The sequence below is a fragment of the Lynx canadensis genome, chromosome D4 (assembly GCF_007474595.2).
Source record: "Lynx canadensis isolate LIC74 chromosome D4, mLynCan4.pri.v2, whole genome shotgun sequence".
Lineage (NCBI taxonomy): Eukaryota > Metazoa > Chordata > Mammalia > Carnivora > Felidae > Lynx > Lynx canadensis.
Window position 1 is genome coordinate 39,740,810 of NC_044315.2, and position 9,688 is coordinate 39,750,497.

Sequence of the window (9,688 nt, forward strand, 5' to 3'; positions counted from 1 at the left end):
AAAAAAAAAAATTAAATTAAAAAGAATCCTAAACAGGATGTAGAACCTATCTGCAAATTGTTCAGCTTTGCTAATTAGCGTTCGCTCGAGGAACTGACTCCCAGTGCAGAGGGCAATCTAGAGAGAAGAGAGCATTTAGTGTCAGATGAGTTCAGACTATAGGGTCACCCAGGATGACAGAGGGTGTCTCTTCTACCTGAGCACCCAGGAGGCCTGCCTCCTGCAAACCCCAACCACTGTCATAAGGCTGGTGGGAATGACTTTGGTTTTGCCATGTGCCTTACTGCTTTTGTCTGATGTCCTGAGGTCATTTATTTAGTAATTTTTTTCTGATATAGGACAGGGAGTATACAATATGGATGCAGTTTATGGAAAGTCTTCCTCCTCCTTCCCCCTCCCCCAGCCACACACAGGAAATGTGATTTGAGAATAAATGACAGGAAGGCTTAGACCAAGGCTTGCTAGTCAATTTGAGAGATAGAACCACTGGTATCCATGGCAAAACTGTTACCCAGGAGACACCCTAGTTTGGGAGACGTGGGCCTGCGGGAAGAGCACTCCAGATGGGAAACGAGTGATGTCAAGAGGCAGGAGACAGGTCTTTTTAAAACACTGGTTCATTGGGGCGCCTGGGTGGCTCAGTCGGTTAAGCGTCCGACTTCGGCTCAGGTCATGATCTCACAGTTCGTGAGTTCGAGCCCCGCGTCACATTCTGTGTCTCCCTCTCTCTCTGCCCCTTCCCTGCTCATGCTGTGTCTCTCTCTGTCTCAAAAATAAACATTAAAAAAATAAAAAAATAAAAATAAATAAATAAATAAAACACTGGTTCACAGAACCTAAGAAAACCCTCGGTTGGACAAGGTGTGGCGCTTCATGGGCCGCCAGCCACCGAACACTGGAAACCTGCACTTGTCTATCAGAGAATCCAAAGGACCATGGAAGCAGTGATTGGAAGGACATGAGAAAGCTGAATGGGTTCCCGTTTAAGAGTAAGGGTTAAGGCCATGGAAGACTGTGGAATGACCATTTTCTTGAAGAATTAAGAGTTTTTGGAGAGGGGTGCCTGGGTGGCTCAGTCGGTCAAGCATCCGGCTTCGGCTCAAGTCACGATCTCACAGTTCATGGGTTCGAGCCCTGCGTCATCGGGCTCTGTGCTGACAGCTCAGAGCCTGGAGCCTGCTTCAGATTCTGTGACTCCCTCTCTCTCTGCCCCTCCCTGGCTCGCACTCTGTCTCTTTCTCTCTCAAAAATAAATAAACATTAAAAAAATTTTTTTTTTTAAAAAGAGTTTTGGGAGAGCTAAGAAATGGATGGCTGCTGAGGTGGTGAGCCTGGGAGTCATAAATAGCCACCTGAGCCTGGGGGAGTGGAGGGGGCTAGAGGGCAGGAAGGTGAAGAGATGCCGCCCCATGGGAGGAAGAAACCCAGGCACCTTGGTGGACAAGCATCTAAAGCCACAGCAAAACCTACTGAAGGAAGGGAAACTCACTGGATTTTCAACCTGGAAGACACCCTCACGTTCTCGAACATTGGTGTCTGAGATGCCTGCTGGCCTGGCTGCATCCGAGTCACCAGGAAATAAACTATAGTTTTTTTTCAATCTTGTAAGATTGGGGACAGAATGGCTAGTTTTAACAAGCTCCCAGGGGGCTTACTTGGCCAAGAAGCTTGAAAACCACTTATGTGGTCCACCATCCAGCATCTTTAATTAGATGGCAGGGCTCAGGTTAAGTGACTGGCCCAAGGACACATGACCTGTTGGTAGCAACGGAAGAACTAGAACCTGATCCTGTAATTCTAAGCAGTAGTTTTTCCTTGGCCTCACAATGCCTCTGCCAATTTCTGTTGGGCATATTGGTTAGCTCTAGTTGAGTCACAAACCACCCCAAAACATCACCACTTAAAAACAACCACACTTATGGGGAGCCTGGGTGGCTCAGTCAGTTAAGTGCCAACTTCCGCTCAGGTCATGATCTCGCAGTTCGTGAGTTCAAGCCCCGCAATGGGCCCTGTGCTGACAGCTCAGAGCCTTGGATTCTGTGTCTCCCTCTCTCTCTGCCTCTCCCCTGCTCGCGCTCTGTCTCTCTCTCTCTCTCTCTCTTTCAAAAATAAATAAATATTTTTTAAAAATTAAAAACAACATTTACCTCAGAATTCTACAATTAAGTTGTTGGACACTTAGACAATGTCTCCGTTGGGTGCTTTTTCTGGTCACCATCTTAGAACCTGCCCAGATGCTTTTTCTGGCTCAGCTGGGCTCCCTTGTCCATGTAGCCAGCTACCAGTCAGTTGGGTGGCTGCTTTGGGGACTGGATGGCTGTTAGCTGGGGTGATGTGAGGTGGGTCACGTGTCTCTCATCCTCCAGCAGGCTGAGCTTGTTCTCACGGCACCTGGCCAGGTTCCAAGATGGCCAGTGGAAGACACAAGGCCGCTGGTGGCCTAGTGTGAACCGTACCTCATCACTGCTGCCACATTCTATTGACTGAAGCCGCCACAAGGCCAACCTGGATTCCAGGAGATGGGGCAGATTCTCCCCCTTTGTTGGAGGAAGCTACAAAGTCACGTTGCAAGGACTGTATGCGTCCAAGAAGAAAAATAAGTTGGGCCATCTTTGCCAGTCTACCACGGGGGACTTGTCTACCTGCCTCTGGCCCCCCATCCAGTACACCCTACACCCCAGCCAACTGCGATCCTCATTTCCCAAACACGATGCCACAGCCTTTCAGAAATCTGTTCGCGGATTTGCTTTCCTTGACCTAAAATGCCCTTCTCGTCCCCCCATGTCTTCACCCTTAAATTCCTCTTTAAAGTATGACTTACGGCTCCAAGTCAGAAGGGGCCAATTGAAGATGCATTTTCCCTGCTCCCTCCTGAAAACTTAGTAAAAGAGTATAAAAAGGATTTTTTTTAATAAAGATGCATAAACCCCCAAGGGCAAAGCAGAGAGAAGCTGACAGGTGATGAAGTATTTCTTTTTTTTTTTTTTTTTTTTTTAATTTTTTTTTTCAACGTTTATTTATTTTTGGGACAGAGAGAGACAGAGCATGAACGGGGGAGGGGCAGAGAGAGAGGGAGACACAGAACCGGAAACAGGCTCCAGGCTCTGAGCCATCAGCCCAGAGCCCGACGCGGGGCTCGAACTCACGGACCGCGAGATCGTGACCTGGCTGAAGTCGGACGCTTAACCGACTGCGCCACCCAGGCGCCCCGGTGATGAAGTATTTCAACAAAACTTTGGAATGTGGAAAGCAGATGTACGATGCCCAACTTAGCAGGCCAGAAGTGGCTGAGTGCCCGCAGCAAGGATGGGGAGCCAAGTGACAAAGTGGGTCTCACGGCAGAACCGAGGGGACTCAGGAACCAGGGGGGCTGGATGCCATGGAAGACAGAGCAGGAGCCCCTGAAGAATGTACAAGAAGTTGCTGCTCCCTGGAATTACTTACCCTCCCTACACAGCCAGGTAAATACCCTCTCCACCCAGAAGCCCTGAGGTTTCATCCTGGAGAGGCTACTCTCCAGGAGTAGAACAGCCTCTGAAGAGCGCTGGAAGTGATTGCCTCTTAGTTGTGGGACTTCAGTGGGGAGAGAGCAGGGCGTGTCTGAGGTCATGAAAACCTTGGTGAAACTACCAGGCACATTGCACTGTAGACATGCACTACATTGTTAAAATAAAAATTCATTCTTTTTTTTAAGTAAACAAAACCCCCTTAAACGTCCTCTCTTTAAAGACGTCTCCATCTGGCAAGCACGTTCATGGCCCTGCTTTACCGGTTTTTACACGATTGTCGTTCACAGGAGTAATTTACTGAAACGTTCCTGAATGAATACAGTGAAGAGGACACATTTTATCTGCTTGACTGTCCATCCTCCTTTCTTGCTAGGCTTTATGTTTTCTGAGGTCAGCAGGAAATCTTTACTTAGTGTTGGGGCGCCTGGGTGGCTCAGTCGGTTGGGCGGCCGACTTCGGCTCAGGTCATGATCTCGCGGTCCGTGAGTTCGAGCGCCGCGTCGGGCTCTGTGCTGACAGCTCAGAGCCTGGAGCCTGTTTCGGATTCTGTGTCTCCCTCTCTCTGACCCTCCCCCATTCATGCTCTGTCTCTCTCTGTCTCAAAAATAAATAAACGTTAAAAAAAATTAAAAAAAGAAATCTTTACTTAGTGTGCTACACACAGAGGACATTCCCACGTGTGGGGAGCGGAGGTCAAGTTATAGCCCATTCGTAAGACAAGTCTTTCTTCTTTTATTCACTATTTCATTAATTTTTTCATTTATCAATTTATAATTAGCTTTGTTCCTAAAAACAATTTAACGTGACTAGCTATCAAAGAAATAAGTGTAGAAATCGGGACAAATGGAGGCCTGCTTTTGAAAAGTCACACCAACATATTATTTCAAACATGAAAGAAAGCAGATGGGGGTTCGGGAGGCAAGAAAGGAAGGAAAGAGGAGATTTAAAAAGTGCTGCACTGCAGGGAAACAGCTACTTCAATTTAGCCTTCTATTTTCTCTTCCAGTTATTAGTCTTAGGCATATCCATTTGATAGCGTCCAACCATAGAAAAATAAAAATTTATATTGACTTATTCTGTGATATTTTAAGCCACATACTATTTTTCTGTGATGAGAGTACGAAGTTGGTGAATTACTGTCTTCATAGTTATTTTTAGGATGTTATACTTCTGTTTCGTCCAGTCAACATGCCATCATTTAATACCTCATTCTCTTGTTATTGAACATTTTGGCTTTCTAATCAATGCTACAGTGGTATCTTGTGTGCATAGTACGTATTCTTCCTTTTGGAAAACATCTCCAAACATAAACTGTCTATTGGCCATAAATAGTCACGCAGGCATGTGTTACAGGGTTTAGAACTGGCAAATGGCTTTCAACTCCCTCCAGTGTTTCCACGGCTAAGATCGTCGTTAGAGATTAGAATTTCTTTCTAATTTAATTTTATTCACATTTAAACACATCTTTACTTCACTACTTCCATTTTTATCTTGGGTCTGTTCTAGGTTCTCACACCCTCTTACACATTTATCTACTATATGCTCTGCTCGGTGGTTTTCTCATTCATGTAGATAAACTATTTGTATAACATAGATATTAGTCCTTTGTCAATGTAGTGATACATCTTTTTCCCAGTGGTTTTCCGTTTCATTTTGCTTTGATGTCTTTAATATAATAGAAAAGTTTTCATTTTAAAGACAAGAGTTGAATCTGTAGATTTTCCCTCGTGGTTTCTTCTGCCTAACCATGTGTTGCTTTGAGTACCCGGGGTAGTTCGACACTAGCATCATTTGCTCTGTTTATAACTAGGTTTAACGCCAATCATATTTATCATTCAAATAAACAGCCTTCTGAAACCAGGGAAGCCAGTTCACCCAAACAATACCCAGAAGCTTAACTGAAGCCAATTCTCAAGTTCTGAGTTAGAAATTATTCTAATTGAGGCTATGACAAAATTTCGTAACGAGCATGAGTGATGCTGGGACGACCAAAAAATTACATGTTACAAAGCTGCCCCCCCCCCTTTTTTTAAGTTCATGTAACTTAAAAAGAATTCTACTCCCTTTCCCCTTTCCAGGTTTTAGGTTCAGAAAATGAAAATGTGAGACTGACCCCTTCCTCCATTAACTCATAAAATTGAATTTAACAAATTCAAGTTCTTCAGTTCCTTTCTCTGTTGACTCTTAACATACTTTGCAAGCTTGGGAATGTTAGAGTAAGAATTTGAAGTGTTCTCAGGGTGCCCGGGTGGCTCAGCTGGTTAAGTCTCAGGTCAGTCCGCGTTTGTCTCAGGTCATGATCTCACGGTTCGTGAGTTTGAGCCCCGCTTCAGGCTCTGTGCTGGCAGCTCAGAGCCTGAAGCCTGCTTTGGATTCTGCATCTCCCTCTCTTTCTCTCTCTGTTCCTCCCCTGCTCACTCTCTGTCTCTCTGTCTCTCTCTCTCTCTCAAAAAGAAATAAACATTTAAAAAAATTTTAATGCTAAATAAAAGAATTTGAAATGTTCTCAGACCAAAGGGAGAGGAAGACAAATGGGGCAGTTCCCCTAATCACAACTTCCCCTCTTCCCTTTTGTCTCTTGGTCCCAGAAAAGTCGTCATTACAGGTTTGGAAGGAGATGAGGAGAATGCAGGGCCTGAAGGAGAAAAATGTATCCAAGAGAAGGAAAGAGACGGAAGGCACAGGGCTGGGAGAAGTTGGCAAGCAGAGCCCGCACAGAACAGGAGTAAGGAAGAGTCACTGGAGAGGCCCAAAGAATTTTCCCAGTGCTTCCACCCCCAGCCCCCATTCCCTGCACTTGGCCATGTCCCTGCTGAGGCTGCCCTCCCCACCGCCCCATCCATCCCTTCCCTGCTCATGGCTGATGCCTCCTCATCCTTCAACACAAGGCCACTCGCAAAGTGTGCTCTAAGCATCGGTGCTGGCTCTCAACCGTCCTGTTGAGTTTTTTAGGGTGAAATGAGGTGAGTCTGGAAGTGAAAAGCAAGCATTTAGAAACTTTTATAGTAATAAGCCAGAGCCATTACATATCGGCGTACTCTAAGAACAAAATTGGGTTTGTACTTTTGAATGTGACTGGTCTCGTCGTCCATTTTCATTGTATTTACATAGCAAATTGGAAATGAAAAAGAGAAAAAGATTAGCCCTTTAATATGGATAGTTCGAGAAGCTGCCTTCGGACTCATTTCAAAGATCACCTCCTCCAGGAAACCTCACCATTGCCTCCCAGATGAGGTGAGTGTTTTTCCTCTATACTTCCAAGAAAATCTCTCCCCTCGTACACTTGTTTTAATTATCTGCTTATGGGTCTATTTCTTATTATTATTATTTTAGAGAGAGAGAGAGAGAGAGAGAGCTCAAGCAGGGAGAGGGGCAGAGGGAGTGAGAGAGAATCTTAAGCAGGCTCCATCCTCAGTGCAGAACCTGACATGGGCTTTTAATCCCATGACCCCGGGGTCATGACCTGAGCCGAAATCAAGAGTTGGATGCTCAACCGACTGAGCCATCCAGGTGCCTCTGTTTTGTGTCTATTAAACTCCAATAAACTTTGAGCTTCTTGACGGCAAATACTATATCTTACTTATCTTTGCATGTCCAGCATCCAGTACAATGCATGGCCCACAGGAGACATTCAATAAACGTTTCCTGAAGATTACTAACTCAATGGTCCTGCTTGGGAATGCACAGCCTATATATATTTGACTCGGTGACACCCACTCATCTACGCTTCCATTATTAATCAAATCTTTAAAATACGCTTAATCATTAGATACGGTTATTGCCAAGCGACCATATTGCTATCCTTGGGAGCCGACCTGACAAATATCTTTAGCATAAAGTTTTAAGTTCCTTCTCTGCATTCCATTTTGTGTTGGTTTCACAGCTAACCCTCTGAGGCTATTTTGTTTCCCTAACTTCTGATTTTAGGTGAATACCTCACTTTTTCCCTCCTGTACTGCCCACACAGGGAGATGCTATCTGTTTCCTGGGGTTGCTATGAGGAATATATCACATGGTGAATGCAGAATATATGGCATATAGTAGGCTTTAAGAAAATCTCTCTTGAAGGGAAGGCAAAAAAAAAAAAATGGTATCTTGGCATTTGTGACAACATGGATGGAACTGAAGGGTATTATGCTAAGCGAAACAAGTCAGTCAGAGAACGACAAGTATCACATGATTTCACTCATATGTGGAATTTGAGAAACTTAACAGATCATCACAGGGGAAGGGAAGGAAAAATAAGACAGAAACAGAGAGGGAGGCAAACCATAAGAAGACTTACATCCAGAGAACTGAGGGCTGTTGGGGGTGGTGGTGGGGAAAATGGGTGATTGGCATTGAGGAGGGCACTTGTTAGGACGAGAGCTGGGTGTTGTATAGAAGTGATGAATCGTGGGAATCTACTCCCGAAGCCAAGACGACACTGTATGTTAACTAGCATGAGAGGAAAGGGAAGGGGAGGGGAGGGGAGGGGAGGGGAGGGAGGAAGGAAGGGAGGGAGAAAGAAACCATGATTCTAGGCTAATGTTGAAGTCAGTGATAATCCCAATTTCAAAGCAGTTTTTAGCAAGTGCAGGATAATGAGTCCGGTAAGCAGGCAATCGATGGTTTCAAAAAAGTGAGAGCATACTTTTCTTCAGATTTCCCCAAGGTGAAAGAACTATCACATTGTTTTGTTTTGTTTTTTTAATTTTTTTTAATGTTTATTTATTTTTGAGAGAGAGAGAGACAGGCTACAAACAGGGGAGGGTCAAAGAGAGAGGAAGACACAGAATCCGAAGCGGGCCCCAGGCTCTAAGCTGTCAACACAGAGCCAGACTCAGGGATCATGGTCAGATGCTTAACTGACTGAGCCACCCAGACACCCCTAGAACCATCACATTGTTGACGGAGAGGCAGGTAGGCCTTCTGGATAGTGATGTAGTCTCTTCGTTTTTAAGGAGCTAAACACACTGTGAACAGCATACAGTTGGATTAAGATCTAAGCAACTAATGTGTCTCCCTCAAGAGACAAGAATTAGTAAACAGCAGTCTCCTTGTAGCTTTACTTGACAAGGTAGGGAATCTCTGCGTTAGTGCCTGGGATGAGGCATGGATGCTGAATGGGTGCTTCAGACATGAAATTACATGAAGAAAATGCAAAACTGTATTGTAATACAATTCCGTCATAAATACGCAAAGCAAAAAAGACTGATGGACATGTATCAAAATAAAGATTGTGGTCTCAGAATACGGTTACAGGCAATGTTTTTGGTTTTTTGGATCTTCTGCAGTGCAATTTTATGAAAATAAAATAACATTAAAACTAATGCAGTGGCCGTTTCAATTCTGTAAGCTCCTAAAGAGAAGGAACACTTATGAATAGGGGGCAGCCCCTTTCCTCAGCTGCTGGAAGGTGCTGGTCCCTCCGAGGAAGCTAAGGCCGCTCTGGGGTGAGCCCCTCACTTCATCTGTGCCCGGCAGCACCGTTCAACACTCCCCCGCATCGTGGCCTCGGTCTGGGAGCTCATCAGCCTCTGCTCTGGCCCCATCCTGCACAGTGACGATGTGATGGTCACCGAGAATAAGATCAATGCCCTCATTAAAACAGCAGATGTAAGTCTTGAACCTTTCTGGCCAGGCTTGTCTGTAAAGGCCCTGGCCAGCGTCGACATCAGGAGACTCATCTGCAGTGTAGGGGCTGGTGGGCCAGCTGGCCACTGGCACTGCAGCAGCAGGAGGTCCTCCATTTCCATCATGGCTGCCGAGCTGAAGAGAAGAAAGTGGGAGCCAAGAAAGAAGAATCAAAGGAGTCTGATGATGACATGGGCTTTGGTCTTTTTGACTAAACCTGTTTTCTGTAATCTGTTCAATAAGAGTTGAACACTTAAGAAAAGAAAGAAAAGAAAAGAAAAGAAAGAAAAGAAAAGAAAAGAAAAGAAAAGAAAAGAAAAGGAAAAGAAAAGAAAAGAAAAGAAAAGAAAAGAAAAGAAAAGGAAAGGAAAGGAAAGGAAGGGAAAGAAAGAAAAGAAAAAAAGAAAAGAAAAGAAAAGAGAAGTAAAGAATATGGCAAATGGGGTCTCTCAAGTTATAAGGGCTTGAGGTAGAGAGTAAGTAAGCAGTGAGTATTTTCCTGGTTTCCTGCCTCTTAGTTATACACAGGAAGACAAAGGCAGCCATGTGTCAAAACTATTTTA

The 9,688-nt window shown here is 44.7% G+C and overlaps 1 pseudogene; it reads left to right on the plus strand.

Moving 5' to 3' along the window:
• The first annotated feature begins 3,260 nt into the window (after positions 1-3,260).
• On the plus strand, positions 3,261-9,412 carry LOC115499079 (annotated as a pseudogene).
• Positions 9,413-9,688: the final 276 nt, after the last annotated feature.